The 19,458-nt window shown below is 44.0% G+C and overlaps 2 long non-coding RNA genes across 3 annotated transcripts in view; both read right to left on the bottom strand.

Moving 5' to 3' along the window:
* LOC309372679 overlaps positions 1-19,458 on the bottom strand; it is a 74,379-nt gene that overhangs the window by 25,873 nt on the left and 29,048 nt on the right. The window contains exon 4 of one of the 2 annotated variants that reach the window (XR_014169603.1): positions 17,629-18,849. The exons of the other annotated variant lie outside the window; for it this stretch is intronic. This is a non-coding gene — a long non-coding RNA (uncharacterized lncRNA). Of the gene's footprint in view, positions 1-17,628; positions 18,850-19,458 lie in introns of those variants that run through there. 2 annotated transcript variants of the gene reach the window in all.
* LOC309372685 lies at positions 1,689-5,379 on the bottom strand. The gene is made up of 3 exons (XR_014169612.1): positions 3,598-5,379; positions 2,334-2,500; positions 1,689-2,012 (listed from the first exon to the last, which is right to left on the bottom strand). It is a non-coding gene; the product is annotated as an uncharacterized lncRNA (long non-coding RNA).

Here is a 19,458-nt window from a genome sequence, read left to right as displayed (position 1 = left end):
TGATAGTTAAGAGTGTAAGTTCCTAGGACAAAAACTAGAATTTAAACTTAGCATTTTTACTCTTGATAAAAGCCTTTCCCCCACCTCCTTTGCTCACTGAAAGACTGCTTCTGAAGTTATTTTACATAACAGATTGAGGGTGGAATAAACTTGGATTGTTAGAAATAATAAGCAGAAGAATACACAGTTGCTATGTACCTGACTCAAATCAGTTTCTCAGCCGTTGACCTGGGAATACAGCAGCCTATCCTTTATGAATACCAATTACTAGTAACTGTGTTATTCCATCAAAGTTCTAAGAAACTGTGTACCTTTCACATATCTCTCAGCGCCTGACTAAGGGAGACATGGAGCTATCAAGACTATGAAGTCCATTTCTCTGAACTACTCTAGAGGGATTTTGGACCAGATGATTGGCTGGTGTAAAATCACTGGCCTCAAGGAAACAATGCTGGTTGGTGGCAACAGAAGAAGATATGACCCACTGCTCTCAAAAGCTGAAACTGTTCTGGCAGTGCAAGGCTGGATTCTGTGGCTTTTCAAAACAACTGAAAACCTATGCAAGAGAGTTCCATTAAAAGTAGAAAGGAATAAAATGAAACTTATGGATTATTCAGTGCTTTAACCAACAGAAACGAAAAGGACCAGAGGCATTGCATTTTAAATCTGTCCTGTGGCAGGTTGTTTAGATTATCTAGCTCTAGAACAGGTGTGGGGAATCTTTGGCCGGTCAGATGTTGCTGAACTACAAGACCCATTATCCCTGGCCATTGGCCATGTTTGCTGGGGCTGATGGGAGTTGTAGTTCAGCAAATGATTCCTCACAGTTGGTATGGAAGAATGAACAATGCTCCTCAGAAAGCTAGAAACATCCGATTTGTTTGGGTCCTTTTGATTTAGAAAGAATTCACTTCTCCATTTGGATTTTGCTAATGTCCTGTGACATAATGAGTGTCATTGGCCCAATTATGTCCAATGTGAGAGCAGAATTGTATGACTGGCTGGGACTCAGGCTGCCTTCAGACATGGGGTTTATTGTGTTTGTTTTGCTGCTTATAATGCTAGGACTTCTGTCCTTATTTCTAATATTCCTTTAACACTGAAGTACCTGTTGTCTTATGGAACTGTGGTTTTTGATCAATATGCTGCCATGCTGTGCTAAATTTTAAATGGTGAGAAAGAACTGTATGCCAGGATTGTTGTTGCTGTTGTTTAGTCGTTTAGTCGTGTTCGACTCTTCATGACCCCATGGACTAGAGCATGCCAGGCGACTTCCGGGTTAGCGCCTTTAGTAATGGCGGAATTCCTCTGATCAGGAGGAATTTGCTCTGTGGAAATCGGGTCTGGCCGCCGGAGCGAAGGCGGAGACCCTTCAAAAATCACAGGCGGGTGAAGCCTGTGAACATGGGATTTGGCGGGCACCTTTTGCGCCTCCCCTACTCGCGGGGAAACTCAGTTTCGGGGATCCGGAGCGAAGTGGGGTGAGCGGTGCGGTGCTTTGAATCAACTGCTTCTTCCACGGAGTGAATCCGCATAGCCGTTGCCAGAGAGCGCTGACTTTTTCCTGTTGGCAATTTGATCCTAAAGCAACTACCCGTGAGTAGAGAATTGTCTTCCACTGCCTCCCGCAGTTTGATCAAACTCATGCTGGCAGCTTCGAGAACACTATCCAACCATCTCGTCCTCTGTTGTCCCCTTCTCCTTGTGCCCTCAATCTTTCCCAACATAAGGGTCTTTTCCAGGGAGTCTTCTCTTCTCATGAGGTGGTCAAAGAATTGGAGCCTCAGCTTCAGGATGTGTCCTTCCAGTGATCACTCAGGGCTGATTTCCTTAAGAATGGGTATGCCAGGATAGTGACCCAAATTTCATGTTGTGAAATTGCAGTGCAAAAACTCCAATGTTTTTCTGAGTTACAAAGGTTGCAAATTGTTTATTTTCTGCAAACAATAAACAGGGAGAATAGCACAAAACTGCCACTACATTCCACTAGATTTCCAGAAGTAGCTTTATGTCTAAAAGGTAAAAAATATTAGGTAAAGAAAGAAAAGATGGAACAAAGTGCTGCCTGATTGCAACCTCAGTTATGGGAATTGGGGTCTCAACCAAGCAGCTGCAAAGTAGAAGGGAAAAGGTATACTGTATTCGAAACAGACAGGTGTTGGGTGTGAGGCTTTGCTGAACATTTAATGTCCCCCCACCCAGCACTTCCCCTCTGCAACCACTTCTTCTCACCCACCACCCAAGCTGCTATTTTTATTTTTATTTTACTATTCTTCATGAGGAAAAGCAGCTGGGGAAGGGAACTCAAAGGGAGGGAAGGGTTAAGCACATACCACCATTTTGCGGCTATTCATCAGATTTCCAGGCATGATATGCAAATCCAGCCTGAGAATGGCTTTCCTTATACCATTTGCATTATATAGCTTTATCTTCTCCCTTATCTTCCTGCTCCCCCTGTTACAGTCAGATGCAACAGATGTATGCCTTGTCTTATCCATGTCTGAAAAATGCAACAGCAAAGCCTTTTAATTCCTTAATTAACAGTAACTAATCATTCTCCCCTTCTCCCCCCACCACCCATTTTTTTCAATCCAAGTGCTTGTTTTTTGTGACAATGCAGAAATAGCCATGTCGCCAGGCAGAAAATGCAGGAACAGCTTTTTTCCTTCAAAGTGTCCCCCCCTCCCTGCTTTTAGAGGCTGCTGGGGAAGGGAATAAAAGGACTAGTAATAAAAACAAGCCCATCATGTTAACGTTCCAGGGGAGGCTACTGTTTCATTTGTATTAATCTGAATTGGTTGTATTTATTTGCCCCCAAAGTAATAAATGTTCATCTCCATTCCGAAGGCCTGATATTTAATAAGGCGTCATACACTTCCATAGAGACAGCCTGTTTCTTTCATTGGAATGCATAGCCTGACCACACTTAATTTCTCCAAATCTGGCTCTTTATAAGTAGGGACAGGAATGGAATTGGAGACAGAAGATCAAAGAGCAGAGCCTTTCTGGGGGGTCTGGTTAAAACATGAATACCCAACACTTGATGGATGGCTGGCTGGCTGCTGACTCCACTGACAAATCATTGCTTTTGAGGTGATGTTATGTAATACAGAAGTTCCTTCTGTGGTGTTTTATCTGTGATGGCCCCATTTGTGCATTGAAAAAAGCAATTCCTTGAAATTGCAGTTAACCACTGATGGCACTGTGGGTTAAACCACAGAGCCTAGGACTTGCCAATCAGAAGGTCGGCGGTTCGAATCCCCGCGACGGGGTGAGCTCCCGTTGCTTGGTCCCTGCTCCTGCCAACCTAGCAGTTCGAAAGCACGTCTAAGTACAAGTAGATAAATAGGTACTACTCCGGTGGGAAGGTAAACGGCGTGTCCGTGTGCTGCTCTGGTTCGCCAGAAGCGGCTTAGTCATGCTGGCCACATGACCTGGAAGCTGCATGCCGGCTACCTCGGCCAGTAAAGTGAGATGAGCACCGCAACCCCAGAGTCAGCCACGACTGGACCTAATGGTCAGGGGTCCCCTTACCTTTACCTTACTGATGAATATGCATGTCTAATCTAGTGGTGGCAAGGAATGAACTTTTGGTACCTCCAGTCCTTCCAGTAGACAGGATGCTCCAGCCCAGTCTGACCTGATGGACAACAGGGTGGGGTGACAGCAGATCACATCAACTAGATGGTTGGCCTGCTGCTTTTAGAAGAGGCAGATATGTCCCAATGTTATTATTATTTGGTATTCAAGCCAATATTTTCCACAGAATACATACCACATTGCTGGTTGTGTGCTGCGGCATCCAGCTAAGAAGGAAGCTGCCAGAAGGAAGGGCTGTAGGTTAGTGGTAGAGCCCTGCCTTGCATGTAGAAGGCCCCAGTTTTAATCCCTCGCATCTCCACATACGTGTGGAAGATACCCGCTGCCTGAGACCCTTGAGAGCCACTGTCAGCCAATATGGATAAAATTGAGCTAGATGGACTAGGAAGGCAGTTTCCTCTGTTTCTATGCCATCTGAATATCCCTTTGGAATATAAGTATACTGACAATCTCTCTCCCCCGCCCCCATTTTTAACCATTCTAGCCATCAGAGATTATTTCTCATAGCCACAACAGTCAAATTGCAAGTGAAGCTAGAAAATGTTGTCTTGCTCTCCAGTTATTGTGCATTACAGGTATTTTACAGCAGCTTTTGCCTGCTGCCATTGGTAGAAGAGCTTCTTTGAGCCAGCATTATCTCTACACAACGTTGCATTGCCAACCCCCAGGCACACTTCCTGCACCTACTGTTAAAACAGCTGCATTTCCTTCACAATGGTTTTCTTTGCCTGAAAGTTCACAGCAGCTCCAAAAGCAGCGCTGTGAAATAAGCATTCCACTTACTGAACCAGGGGGGGTTGCCTGTCAAGAAGCTTAATTACGCACACTGGCAATGCAACGCTGCATAAAACCGGAGTTGTTCTGTTAATTCTCCAACCATGAGCAGCATCTATAAGGTGTGATGATAGTAGTACACAACATTTATCCTATTTGCTGGTTTAGCGTGCTGTTTCTTTCTTTGTGGGTTGGAGCTCTGAAGAGTGGGATTCACATAGCTATCTCACAGCTTTGTGTCAAATATGCATGCGTAATCTCAGAGGCCTTCGCCAGCCATGCACACAAAGAAGCATACAAGGTCTGCTCCACAATACACACATGGACAGTATTACTCACATGGTTTCGCCGTGATAAATTCAACTCATTCCTAGAAATACCACGTCCTTACACAACTGCAAAAAGAATATTCTAAGAAGGCTGTAGGCTGGGATGTGGGAAGGATTTGTGATAGTCAGATTACTGGTATATTGTTAGACAAGCAGATAAAGAATAGCTAGGGTTGCCATATCCCCAGGAAAACCAGGACATGTCCTCTTTTTGGGGAGCCAACACGCCAATCTGGGCAGATTTTTATATTTTAAAAGAAATGTCTGGGTTTTTCGGGTTTGGTCTCAGGCTCAGGCTGCTCTGCACACCACAACTGCTGTCAGCCCAAGCTTGGAAAAGAGGCACACACCCCTCTTTCCTCGGCTTGGGCTGGCAGCGGCTGTGGCTGTCCTCTTTTTTGCTCTTCAAGATATGGCAACCCTAGAATATCAGATAAGAGTAGCAGATAAAGAACCTGAGTTCAACAGAGGCTTCCCCTCCTTCAGTTCCTGATGACTGGAATTCAGAGGCACATTGTCTCCAACAATGACAAGAGAACATAGCTACTGTGGTTAATAGCCATCATTTTCCATGAACTGGTCCAAATGTTTTAAAGCCATCCAAGTTGGTGGCCATTGCTACCTCTCATGGGAGTAGATTCCAAGTTTAGTAGGTGCTGTGTGAAAAAGTACTTTCGTCTGTTGTGAATCTTCCAACATTCAGCTTCACAGAACGCTCTGAAGTTCTAGTATTATGAGAGCGCATGGGCTCTGTGACATTTCTTGCGCTCCTGGGTGCTTCTAGATTGTACCCAATGTGCAGTGTTCTGTGCTCTCTTGTCTTTGTAGAAGAAGAGCACAGATCAAAGAATAGTTTGCTGTGTTATTTTAGTTATGCCCAAGACAGTAACCTGACAGCACAAAAAAGTAGGTGCAGAACAGCTTATTGTCAGCTAGACACCTGATTCTGCGAAGGCTGTACTGCAACCAAAGCAGCATCTTCACTTACTATTAATATACCTCCAAACTAGCAAAGTGGTTGGGTAGCGTTTGACATGACGTATCACATGCTCAAGGGTTTAGCTGATAAAACAGTGCTGTATTAATAACAGCTGTTGGGTGTGCGTGACACATTACTTTCGCCAAAGATTCCTATACCTCTGGAAGGTAGCAGTAGGCTCAGTCCCAGCCCAGCAGGAACAACCTCCACTGGTGATTAAACCCACAGCTACTTGCTCCATCACTCTAGGTTTCTCTGACTAGCACTGACAAGATCTGGCCCTGCTTAGTGTGAGAAATGTGCTGTGTATCAAAGAGGCGTGCAATAGCCTTAAGCCAATTGCCAGTTTTATCTTGGGACTGAGCTCACTTGCTAACTTTCACTGTAGGTGTTGAGACCGTCAGACATTGTCCCTTCAGTTTGCATTTTATCTCTCCCCTTTCTTCCGCAAAGAAGCAAGCCCCAAACTTGGAACAATTGATGGAATAGCTAATATAAAAGCTGCTGGGTTTCTTTGGCTGGTGAGGACCCCATTACATCTTGTACAGTTGATTGCTTTATATCCTGCAACACCACATGACCCACTTGCCAGGGAGAGTATCTGTCAACATCTCTGTATTCCTTTGTATCTAGAGTACATGAAGCTCAAAGTCCCATAGCTCCAATCCCACTTTCATCTTCAGCAGTCAAAGCAAACAAAACAATATGCCTTACTGGGCCAAAATTAACTGCAAGTTTAGAGAGATTGTTTTGATTTTAAAAATAATAATATCAGCAGTACTTTTTTCAGGTAGAGTGTGCAGAAGCACAGTTCCAGCACCTCTCAGCTGGGCACCATTATGGGCTGGCACTCCCCCTGTCCATTTCTTGCCTCTATGTACTTCTTAGAATCAAAAAATGAACATTTAAAGTCAAAATGGAAGCTGACCAGTGTCTGTGAGTCTACATTTTTTAAAAAAGATCTATGAATCCACCTAGCTCTTAGCCACTCCTAGGTGTGATTGGTCAAACTATGGGGTGGGGCCAATTCATATTTGCTTTTCTTCAAACCCTGCAGGGTTGGCCAGAGCCCTGGACCCTCGGCACTTTGGCATGCCCTGCTGACAAGTGTCACAGCACTGGAACGGAAGGTGCTCTGCTGCTAATTCAGCAGGGCCGTACTAGAACACCTTTTGGTCTGGTGCTCCAGTGCTGACTCACACCAGAGTGAGCTTCTTTTGGTCAGGAGCGCCAGAGCGCTGGACCGAAAACTGGGACATTCTAGGATGCAAACCGAAGCTGGGATTGGCTTCTGTGTTTATGGATGTCCCATTTAAAATGGGACAGTTGGGGGGGGTATGCTTTCCTTATTTCTATAATGTGAATGCAGGCAAGCCCTACATTAGCTAAAATGTAGATCTGATTACAGAATGGTTCACTTCTTCTTTCAGTCCCACATTAGCAACATTCTTCTGTACCCACAAACATCACATGAGACACTCAAAGCAGCTTGAGTTGTCATGCTGCATGTGGAAAGTAAACCACCTAAGGCCTATGTCCAGTACGTCCTGTGAGAATGAAGGAAGAATTGTCTGCCTGTATAGTGAGATGTTCCATGTCAATTTAACCCAATTTCACAACCCAGACGAAATCTCTCTGGGCTCACACAAGTGAAATCAAGTGTCTCTTTCTGTTGCCTTCTTAACTCTGCTCCCCAGAAGACAAATATTATTATTCAGAGATTAAAGTTTTAACATGCAGGCATTTACTTAAGTTTTAAATTCACATTTGCACTTCATTTGAATTCATTTTGCTGTATAGATGAGTCCCAGGGCCTCTACCTTCTTTGCTGAGAAATCCTCAGGGCTGCTTGAAATTAGCTACTGCTATTCCCCCTGAAGGCTGACAGGACAAATTGTGGCAAACTGCTCTTTCAGAAAACTTAACCCACCAAATGAGACATGAAAGAGCATGCAACATCAGGTAGTTGGGTTTTCAAAATATATACGGCAACTTCCACCCCACCCCCAAATAAAAATATGAGAAAAATAATAAGATCCCCCATTCCCCCCCACCTCCATTCCACATACAAAAGCTGACTAGACTGGCAGCTGAACACTGGCAATGGGATAATGTTCTGCAGGGCACCAGCAGGCAGCAGGCTAGTTTAGTGGGTGCAGGACATGCAAACACATTTCTGTCCTGCAACAGAGTAGAATGCCACCTGAGGTGCTTGCTACACTCTGCCTGGTGGTAGGGACAACCCTCAATATGGCTCATGCATGCAAGCCCCTAAATCACACTCAATTATGGAAAGGTGACAGATATTGAAAATATATGAATAGGCAATAAGATAGTATATATATATATGAAATAGTGGCCTGTGGGGTGGGGGCCACAGAGCTGCCTTCTCAACAACAGTGTTGCTGCAGCTTACCTGGATGGGCCTGGGATGCTAATGAGGTTAGAATAGCATGAGTGCACAGGTGGGAGTGTTGGGCTGGCTCTGACTGTGCAGCTGCTCAGCCTGACTTCACTGGTACCCTGCCCAGCCCCAGCCTCCTGCTCAGCATGGACACTGACGAAACAATGGCGCAGCAGTGGGGAACCTTGGAACCGGGGGGAAAGGCAGCCATCCAAGTCTATTTACCTGTTCCCCTTCCCAGACCACCTACCATCCTCTCTTCCCAGTCCAGCCCCTTCACCAGCCCTGTTTTGCACCACCCTTGGGTGATTTTGCCTGGCTGGAATGTGTCCTTGAACTCTCCTATTGCATTTTGCTTGCCTGGGTAGAGGATAGAGAGGGCTGTGTGGATGTGAGTAGAAACCAGCCTCCTGTACAAAGTTAAAATTGCCCGTAAGCCAGGGTTATCTAAAGTGATGGAGCATGCAGCTGGCACCATGAAAGCAATACAAAGTTATCTGGAGAAGGGAAAGGGCAATGGCAAGTGAGGAAGATGAAGAAGACGAAGGTGACAAAAGGAAGCAAAGGAAACTGACATCACTCAGCAAAGGAAGGGAGCTTTGGAGAACAAAGAAGAAAATTGAAAATATCACACTCCTCAAATCTCCTTGGATACAGAAGGGAAACCTGAGGCTGGGGCAGGTGATACATTTGCACTTTAGCCCCTATGTGCGAGAAAGAGGTGGAAATGAATGTCAACCTAATGAAGGGAGATGCATCTTACAGACTGTCTTTGCCTACCCTGCACTTACCTGGTGTACCTGCACTGCATACAACTCTAACAATTCATCCCACCTGTTTCCTTTCAGCAGATTTGTTAGTGTCGTTGAATATAGAGTATGGATGGGTCTTTTTTTAAAAAAAAAAACAGTGTAGGTGACATTTGACAAGCATAGCAAGCAGTCATGTCATTGCACAGCATGGTTCACATGCACAGATTCGATGCATTTAAAATTGCAAGAGGAGGGAGAAAGAGGGACTGATGCTTAGCTCATTTTTACTGACCTAGATTTGTAAACTTCACTGGGGCTGAGCCGATAGACACCAGCTTTGGCTGTGGAAGCTGGACTTCACCAGAGTGGCTCCATAATGTATACAGATTCAGAATTCAAGCCTGAATCTGGATTCAAAAAGCCACTGTTCAAAATGTGCACGATCAGTTCTTCCAGCAGTTAACCAAGTTTTGATGCATAGTTTGGAAAATAATTGGCAGTTCACTACATAATGTAGGGTCAAATTCTTGGAAATAAAATACGTCAGTACTTAAAAACAAACAAAAAACCCGATACATTTGCATTCCACCTTTCTTCCAAGGATAGGCAACACACACAGGGCTATCCCCTTTATGCTCATAACAGCCCTGTGATGTAGCTTAGGCTGAAATATAGCAACATGTGCAAGGGAACTTTCTTAATGTCATGGAGTGGGGAGTTGAACAAGGTCTCTTGAAAAGTCCCCAGTCAATCCAGAAGTCTGTCTGCTACTTCACACTGGAATTATTGCTCTGAACATGCACCATGTTCTCAACACACTAAAAACTTGGATTGCTGCAAAATTCTTGCAGATGACAAGGATATGAATGCTCCTGTACATTTCACACATCAGGAAGCGCTGGGCACTTGGCAAAGTGGAAATTCAACTGGAACAAGATCTCCCCAGGTCTGCGTGATAATTATATTCCATAGCATATGAGCAAAGTGAAAGCAGAAAAACCCCACCCTTGTATGTGATACTGACTTCTAGTTCCTTATTCAAACTCCAAATCCACATGCCAAAAGAAATAAAATCAAAATCTCGGCTCAGACTCACCACCAAAAAAGAAGTAGTAAACAATTTAGAAATTTGTAGAAAGATACTTTTAGATGGGGGGGGGGGACCCAGAATCAAGCAGACAGCAGCAATCCAGCAACATCAACACATCAGCTGGCTCTGACTTTGTTCCTTCAGCTGATGGCATGCGGCTGTCAGGTACTGTCAGAGTAATTATAGAAGATTGCTACAGGATAAACATCAATGTATTTTGAAGAGTAATTGTGCTGCAGCCTCGGGATCCTTTCTGCATGTCAGGCAGCAGGCACCAATTTTAGCTCTTTGCTTTCTGACAAACTCAGGAATTGCAAACCCATTTCATCCATTTTTCTTGCTTCTCCTTCCTCGGGTCATTCTTTCTTTGGGAAATCAGCTCCTAAGCAACATTACCCAAGAAGACATTGGCATTTCCCAGAGTTGGTATTAGAATGAGACTAGAATCGAAGGGAAAACTCTGCAGGTTGAAGATTTGAAGAATTTTAAAATAGGCTCATTACAATAATATTGTTGTTCCATTTCCCTGCATCACTGCACTTCATGCTGCTATTAAGCATAGGTTTTGTTTATGTACAAGCTTTTCTTTATCTAAAGTGAACAACTTATTGTCATTGTTTGCCTTCATTACAGTAAGTATGTCTCTGAAAGTCATAGGGCAAAGTTCTGCTCAGTGTCATTGCAAAAGGCCACCTCCATCTAGTTCAGTCTGCTAAAAATGGATATCTGAGTCATTTCTCTGTGGAAACATAATGGTGGCTCAATATGCCATACAGGAAGTAATTAAATATTATATGCTCCATGTACCGTATGACTTGGAAGGGAATTCCAATTAGCTGTGTAGCTCATTGGTAGAGCACTTGTTTTTATTTGCACCCAGGTTCAATCCCTGGCTTCTCCAGTCAAAATGATGTTGGGTAGCAGAGCTCGAAAGGGACTGTTGCCTAAGACTTTGGAGATCCACAGCCTCTCAGAGTAGACAATCCTATTCTGGTTATATGGATCAGTGATCCAATTCAGTATAAGCTCTTTATGTTTATATTTGTAAATACTATACTATGTGTAGGGACACGGGTGGCACTGTGGGTTAAACCACAGAGCCTAGGGCTTGCTGATCGGAAGGTCTTCGGTTCGAATCCCCGTGACGGGGTGAGCTCCCGTTGCTTGGTCTCTGCTCCTGACAACCTAGCAGTTGGAAAGCACAAAGTGCAAGTAGATAAATAGGTACTTCTCCAGCAGGAAGGTGTTTCTGTGTGCTGCTCTGGTTCACCAGAAGCAGCTTAGTCATGCTGGCCACACGACCCGGAAGCTGTATGCCGGCTCCCTCAGTGAGATGAGCACTGCAACCCCAGAGTTGTCCGCGGCTGGACCTAATGGTCAGGGGTCCCTTTACCTTTATACTATGTATAAGTACATAGCTTAATACCAAATTTATTGGGATCAGCTAACAGTCATAGAATAGTCAGCTGGCCTCATCTTTCCTCTACATTAATATTGTTGCATGCCATTCCAATCTCCAAGTGGTGTGAGATTTCAGGAGTTCCAGGCACTTACTCCTGAGGAAGCTGACTTGACTTCAAAACCTACATTTACTAATTTCAGAAATTATGGGGAGAACCTGGCACCCAGGAATTTTAGGGGATCCTTGCCCCCTGCAAACCCATAACACTACCAATTATTTCACTTGCCACAGGAGTAGGGCCCATCAATTACCCTAGTGCTCTGACAGTTGCCATCACCATTCTGGTTCTTAAAGAGCATTCCCTTGCATTCCCTTTCTGCTCTGCTACTTACTGCTTCCAGTGTACCTAAAGCTTCTGCTACCTGGGGTCAACCGATCAGTGGTGGGAGTGAGCCCCTTTGCAGCTGATGGTGTCCTAATGATGTCAGATGATGTCACCTGTCAAAGTTGGTCCACAAAGTTGGCCCTGTTTGAAGGGAAATTTTGACGTTCCTCTACTCAACTTCTCAAATGTAGTATAGGGTGCACTGTGGGATCCCATGATATCCCTGCTCCCTCCTGGAAGTAATGACTAGTTATAAAATGGAGGGAAGGGGTAGCCAGTGATCCACAATGCCTTTCACTCCAATGGATAAAGGGTGGTAATGTATCCAGCTTCATTTTGAAAGCACAATCTGTCATGATGACACAGTAATGTGTGCTGGCACACAAACTGGAAATCCCTGCTCTCTAGTTTCCCACATCTCTGGTCTTTCTGCCTGTTTCTTATGTATACATGAGCTCTCAACATGATTTTTTTTTTTCATTCTTCCCTTCCTTTTGTTCCCAGGATCAATGCCAACTTATTTAACATTGCAAACACCCTACACATAGCAACTAGGATAAACTGTTAACTCATTTCTGTAAATTTGCCTAAATTGTGCGGAATTGGGATTTTTCTCGCTGCAAAAATGGGGGTATATGGTTCGGCTCCACATGTATGCAAACAAATTGACCCACAGTGCCATCCAGCCTGAAAGGGACTCTTTGTTCGGATATTGACAGATCTTAACATTTTGAGAGCTGTATAGCCAGAAAGAACGGCAAAGACTGCCAGAACCCAGCAGCTTCAATGAAAACTCCCTTTTATGTTAATTATAGCCAATGCTTTCAGACTATTAAGCTAAATCAAAACAGGATGCCCTTAATCTGCAATAAGTATGTTCACACACAAACCACCATCAGACAAATTAAAGATATGAATTATAACTAATTTAGTTATTTGCATTTCAGTTTGTATAAAAACAAGCCTGCAGGCATGTGTTATGGGTTGATTTTCTTTCTTTAAACCAAAACTTGGACCAGGTAGCCTTTCAGAAAGAGGACTCCTTCACATGGAGGATTGTTTTCTGGCAGCACTTCCAAAAGAGAACTTCTTAAAGTAGAACACAAACCCACCCTATTAGTGAACTTTAAAGTCCTTTAAATCTGGACTTTTTACTTTCTTTTTACTAATAGTACCCAAGGCAGAATGAGTAAAGGGAAATGCTGGCTGGCTCAATCAAATGGCTTCATCAGGCTTATAAACTGGCCTACGCTGACTGACAGAGCAGGGTCGTACTGTCAAGAGTTGCTCTGTGTGAGTCTATCAAGACACTCAGCGAAGTGAAAGACTAATAATCCTAGTTCAAGGCAGTGATTATCGTTAGGTCAAGTACTGTAAAAGAACTGCCCATGCCTCCACCTCTCCTGTGCTTCATCACCCATTCCAATAAGCAGCATGCAGAGGCGGACTCAGAGTCTTATGCTAACTCCGGAGTGACTGGATGCAGATTTTTATTGGGGACCACCTAAATGACCACTTGCCGCAAAAATCTGGCAGATGTCTCCCTCTGGTTAGCCCTGCGTTGTATATGAGGCCAGTTGCATGGATCGTAATGGCTGATGACCTTAATATCACAGGAGCTATTATCACTAAGTACCTGTTAGTGCATCAGGCTGCCTCATGGTCCACCTGGGACAGAGGCTGTATCTGGAAACATATAGGCTCATTACAGACAGACTGCAAAGTAAAGTCCCCACCCCTCCTGTATTCTGCATATGGCTTTCAAATCAACATTTCTAGCCTGAACATCAAAATTGGCAGAAAGGTTAGCCAGAGCAGCCTAAGCTCCTAGTTGTGCAGCAATAAAACTACAAGCACATTTGCAAAGCTAAGCAGGTCTGGTATGGTTTTGGCAACCTGGTGCCCTGAGATTTTTGGACTACATTTCCCACCATCCCTGGCCATTGGACATGCTGGGTGGGGCTGATGGAAATTGTAGTAAAAGGAAACACAAAGCTGATGAAGTCTGATATTTATATATGTGATTTCCAGTCATCAACATGTTGGATGTCCATATCCAGTGGGAAAACAATCACAACACATTCCACACTTTCTGTGGAGAAGTGTAGTTTTAAGTGGGCGTGTTGTATCAGGAACTATTTTAATTTTATATATCACACACACACACACACACACACCCTTTTCAACTTGGGCACACTTGCTGAGTTGACACATTACATCCCAGGAACTGGTTTAGGAGAAGACTTAGGAGAAGGAAACGAGGCTGGAACTACAAGTCCCACAATGCACTGAGATTGGCCTGACTGAAAGAATTAAGAAACATATTCCACTGAGCTGGCGTAATTTCTCCCCTTCTCGACAATGCATATTGAAAATGGTCGTTAACATACGGGACAGAGATATATTTTTTTTGTTTGCTGAGCTGCTGTCCTTTAAACCAAAGTAAAGACAAATATTTCAAAGAGGAAGGATCGGGAATGGGAATGGGAATGGAGAATGGTGAAAAATGACTCCCTGAAAGGAGGGAGATGAATGAAGGTTACGCTGGCAAAGATGTAAGGTGGCATTTTAATGATGCTAATTTCCATGCCTGTCCATTTTTCTCTTACCGACTAAGCACCTTGGTTTGGCTGTGCCGCCTGCCCTTTCGCCCCATCCATTACACCTCACAGTGGCACCAGTGAGACACCAGCACCAATTTACTTGATAAATTCTGCTGCTTGTTATTTGAGGGATCGGACAGGCATCGCGCTTTCGGGAGATTAATTTTTGATTTATGGTCGGCAAACATGATTTATTTGGATCCTTCCCCAGGGCAATGGCAGGGCTGTAAATATTTTAAATGCTGTTAGCTGGTGACAAGAAACATCGCTGGATGGGAAGCAGGGCAGATGGGAATTTGAAATCATAGCAGCCTTTCCACTAAATTACTTAAAGGCAACTCTGAATATTTGGTAGTCTGTTTAAAGTGGGGAGTAAGGAAAAAGCAGGGAGGAAAAGATGTTAAATTGTTATCTTATTAACTGAGACAACATCTCCTGCTTTCTCAACAGAATCCATTTGCTCCCAGTCCTGCCATTGATTGCACAGCATTAAATCTCCAAGCCTGCAATGTGGCACTTCTGAGGGAATAAAATGTCCCCCAGGGAGAGGAGCGAGGTTACTGTAAAAATGCTCATGAGGGTCTACTTAGAACCACACCATTAACATAACTAGCCATAATAACCTTGCACTTTGTGTGGATTCTGAGCCATCTCTCAACTGTGCTTTCTCTTCACAATTGAAAGTTTATTATTGTAAGAGCCAAGGGTAGCCAACCTGTGGCCCACCAAAAGTTGCTGGGCTACAGCTCATATCATCCCAAGCTGGCCAAGCTGACTGGAGTTGATGTGAGATGGAGTCCATCATTATGGGACCGCTTCTCCCATAATGAATAAGGTCCATGAATAATCATAGTTTAGAGGTCCCGGACCCTAAGGAAGTTAGATTATACTCTACCAGGGCCAGGGCCTTCTCAGTGTTGGCTCCGACCTGGTGAAATGCTCTGTCCCATGAGACCAGGGCCCTGCAGGATTTAACTTCCTTCCACAGGACCTGCAAGACAGAACTATTCCGCCTGGCTTTCAATTTGAACCTGGCCTGATCTTTTGTTCCCCTTCCTTCCCCCTCCTCTTTTTGTGAAGATTGCCCGCTCTGGGATCCCACAGCTGGTTCTCCCCTGGTCTCCTCACTGGCCCAAGTGGCACTAAATTAGCCAGCTAGCCCTGGTGATCATCTAATGTTTATTGGATGGATTTTCCCCTAAATTGATTTTTGATTTTATTGTTATTTACGTTTTATATTGTATTTTATGCTGCTTCTTTTTTTGTAGCATCAATTAAGTGTTTTTAATTTGTTGTTAGCTGCCCTGAGACTGGTTTCCTGAACTGGGAAGGGCGAGGCATAAATAAAAATGTATTATAATATTATTATTAACATCTGGAATATCGTAAGGTTTAGCCACCCCGACCTATATTGTCCCATCCATTCTCCAAAGGGCTCGGGGCCACGTGCATGCCCCCCACTTTATCCCCACAACAATTCTGTGTGAGGTAACTTACTGGTACTTACCTGCCTCTAGCTCCTCTGATCTTTGCTTGCTGCTCCAGATCTTGATTTCTGCCTGACTGGGACTGTGTACTACTTGCCACTGGTCCTTCCCCCAACAGTTAGGAGGTGCATGGGACCCCAGAAAACCCTGATAACTGGGCAGAAAGACAACTTCTGAGGTAGATGGAGATGTCAGTGGGTGGGTGCTTCTTCCCTGCCTCATGCAGAGGGACCTTTTCCAGCTGGAACTCACTGGAACTCGGTTCTGGCACGTCTCAGGTGGGTGCCATTGCCATTATAAGAGAATAAGGGAGGTGTAAATAGTGAGTTCTGGCACCTCTTTTTTAAGAAAAAAAAGAGCACTGCTCATGCACCTAAAATAACGTGAGACATGAACCCTCGAATGTGCAGTCACTGAATTGCCACTGGAATTATAGCTGACAGGTTGTTGTTAAATATGTGCATGTGATTTTATGTGCAAGATGTGAAAGACTATATGCATATATGTGTTAAGGGGAGTAGGGATTAAAGGATCATCTTGAAGTTGTAGGTTGAAGAAATTTTAATAAAAAATTAAACAGTAAAATCTGAAAACAACAAGCATTGGGGGAATAAGAAGCTGTGTGCAATGGAAATATGCTCATGTATTGCTTATGCTTCTTGGAGGGTAAGGAAACACATTTTGAAGTGCAGCCTGCCACCAGCTCCTTTAGAAGTTACATTTGGCTTTTTCATTATCACAGTCAAACCCCGCCTCCTTGTTCCCACAGTGTAAGACTAGCTTATTCTCCTCAGTTGAAAGCTGGAGGGGATGTGAGGACTGAATTATTGGGAAGGTCAGAAGCTTACAACCATGGTCTTTAATGTCTGGTGCAATGCATGCTGTTTGTGGCAGGTGCAGGCTATGGAAAAACAGGTGGTGCGACATATTTTTCCACCAAATTGCAGCTGTGAGCTCTTTGCAGGGGATCTGGGAAGCAAGATTTATTCAAGGGCGGGTGTTCCTCTGTGCCACAAGTCCCTTGGCACTTGTGCCTTGATGCTGTGCTTTATTGGCAATCTGAAGACTCTGATCAAAGAGAACCTGGATACTGCTCCTACTGCGAGAGGAAAGTGTACTCTGTGAGCAACTCCAGCAAAATTATGCAAAAACATGCAAATAGGGTGGCTTCTTTTCTTTGTATTTGAAGATTTATTTTAGGCCTATCTCACCAGACGTTAGAGACAGAATTTCTTTTTCAGTGGTTGCAAGTTAACTCCTGAATATATGCCACTCAGTTATTTCAGTAACATCACTGGGGATGGACATCATCAGCTTTCACCCAAGGCTTTTGCCCACAAAGAGGGCTGGCAGGCAAGACTGATCTGAGCTGTCATTCTATCCCTCTCCCTGCCCTGAAAAACAATGTGCTAAACTTGGGGTCTGCTAGTTATAGCTGCACAATATTTCATCTTCATTGGAATATCCTGCACTGAGCTTGAAGTTGGAAACATATGCATGCAGTAGAAAGCCCATTAAAATACTCTGAATTTGGTTAAGCTGTTTCTTAATTAGTTTCAGGAGATTGTTACAAGTTTATCCAATTCGGTGAGCAGTGAAAACTGTTAACAAATACACTGATAAACCAAAAGAGGAAAATGCTAGGATGTCTGCTCCCTTTATTGTTTATTATCTATTTGTTCCTAAACAGTGGCCACACATCACTGTGGGATCAGTTGTCTGCTGTGTGCTTTCATGCCTTGAGCACAGACAATGATGCTGCTGCTGGAAAATGCTGGGTTATTCATTTAAGTTAACTCTTCATTATTCATTTAATTAACTCTTCTCTAACAACAAACAACACCTGTGATCAATTACCAGTAGGTCAGGGACGGGGAACCTGTGGTCCTCCAGATGTTGCTGGCCCACAGCTCCCATCCATCCCTGACCATTGGCCATGCTGGCTGGGACTGGTGGAGTCCAACAACATCTGGAGAGCCTATCCCTGAATTAGGTATTTCCTACTGAGATAAAATACAGGGTCTTGTAAATCATCTGATCCTAAGCATTTTATTCTGCTAAGCAACCACTTCATCAGTAATGTTCAAGAACATAGGCATCTATTAGTGTCACATCCTGAAGCCTAAGGCTTTTCCATGTAGCCACATTTCCTGCAAAACCTATCCTGAGAATCATAGAATTGTAGAGCTGGAAGGGACCACAAGGATCATTCTAGCCCAACTCCCTGTTATGCAGGAATATTTCAACCACATGGTGCTCAAACCCATGACCCTGAGATACATAGGAAGTTCCTGCTGGATCAGGTCAATGGCTCATCTAGTCCAGGATCGTGTTCTCACAATTTCTGCCTATGGGAAACCAGCAAGCAGGATTCAAGCACAAGAGCACTCTGCCCTCCTGTGGTTTCCAGCAAGTGGTATTCAAAAGCATTGTCATCTCAAGCCATAGATGCAGAGTACAGCCATCATGGCTAATAGTAGACAACAGATGCATTCTGCCTACCTGGGTTGATTTGATTTATTATATTTCTATGCTGCTTTTCATTCAAACAAATCACAAAGCAGCTTACAAACAATGAATAAGTAGAGCAAAGTAGAACATCACAAATACAGCACAAATCATTGGTAAAGCAATGACAACCCATAAAGCACCCTCACAAAACATTTAACAAAATAAGCTAAACAGCACAATTGCAGCACATGTCATATTATAGGATTCACAGAGTACTGCAGCATTCATAAGCTATAAAGCAACACCAACAACATTAAGAAAATAGCAACCAAAAAATAAATTAAGCACTGCCACATTCATACAGCACTCTCCCTATCCCCATGACTCACAATATTTCACTTTATCCAGTTCATTAAAAGGCACACAAACACATAATGTCCATGGCAGTAACTCCCTTCTGAAGGTTCCTTGGGCTGGAGATGGTGCAGCACAGGTAAAACCAATGATCCCATGATGACAAAGTCTCTCTCCCCTCACAGTTCTTCCTCTGGAAACAGCTCCTTTATGAAGGCTCCTAGGGCTGGAGAGTCGAGCTAGAAAGGTGGAAAAAGCCATTGCACGATGGCCAGCACAAAGTCTCTCTTCCCTCACTTCATGTTGGGTTTCTTTTCCATTGACAAGCTGTGTTGTAAATACTGTAGTCCCTCTGGCACTACAGGTTTAGGAGAACCTGAGATGTGGCTTGCCAAGAGAGGCTTGGCTTCCTACCCATTTCAAACGTGAATTCTGCAAGACAGCCAAAGACACCACAGGCTGTCAAATCTGAGGCATCCTGCACCATCCCCCCTAGTCTTAACTGCAGTTTTTTTTTAAAAAATGTATGCCTCTCATTAGGGAGGTTTTTAATCATGGACAATTACATCCATGACAATTACATCCATCAAGGACCAACTCCAGGCCTCCTGATCCATTACATTTTGATCTCGCTAATTCATTCTTGTCGTGTGCGCTTACAAGTCCTACACCCCTCATTTTCCTCCACACGTCTCCTTAGTCCCATTCATCTTCACAAAACCAGTGACACACACAACTGTGAGGGAAATGCTATGGCCGCCTCATTTCCAGGGTTCCCTTGCCACTGCAGCAGGCAGGTCTCTTGGATGGGCTCCCAAGCTATAAAGGCCATTGTGCTGTGCTAGGAC

This window comes from Podarcis melisellensis, assembly GCF_964234715.1.
Source record: "Podarcis melisellensis genome assembly, chromosome: 6".
Lineage (NCBI taxonomy): Eukaryota > Metazoa > Chordata > Lepidosauria > Squamata > Lacertidae > Podarcis > Podarcis melisellensis.
The sequence above is the reverse complement of the archived record's forward strand: the minus strand, read 5'-3'. Positions and strand labels throughout refer to the sequence as shown.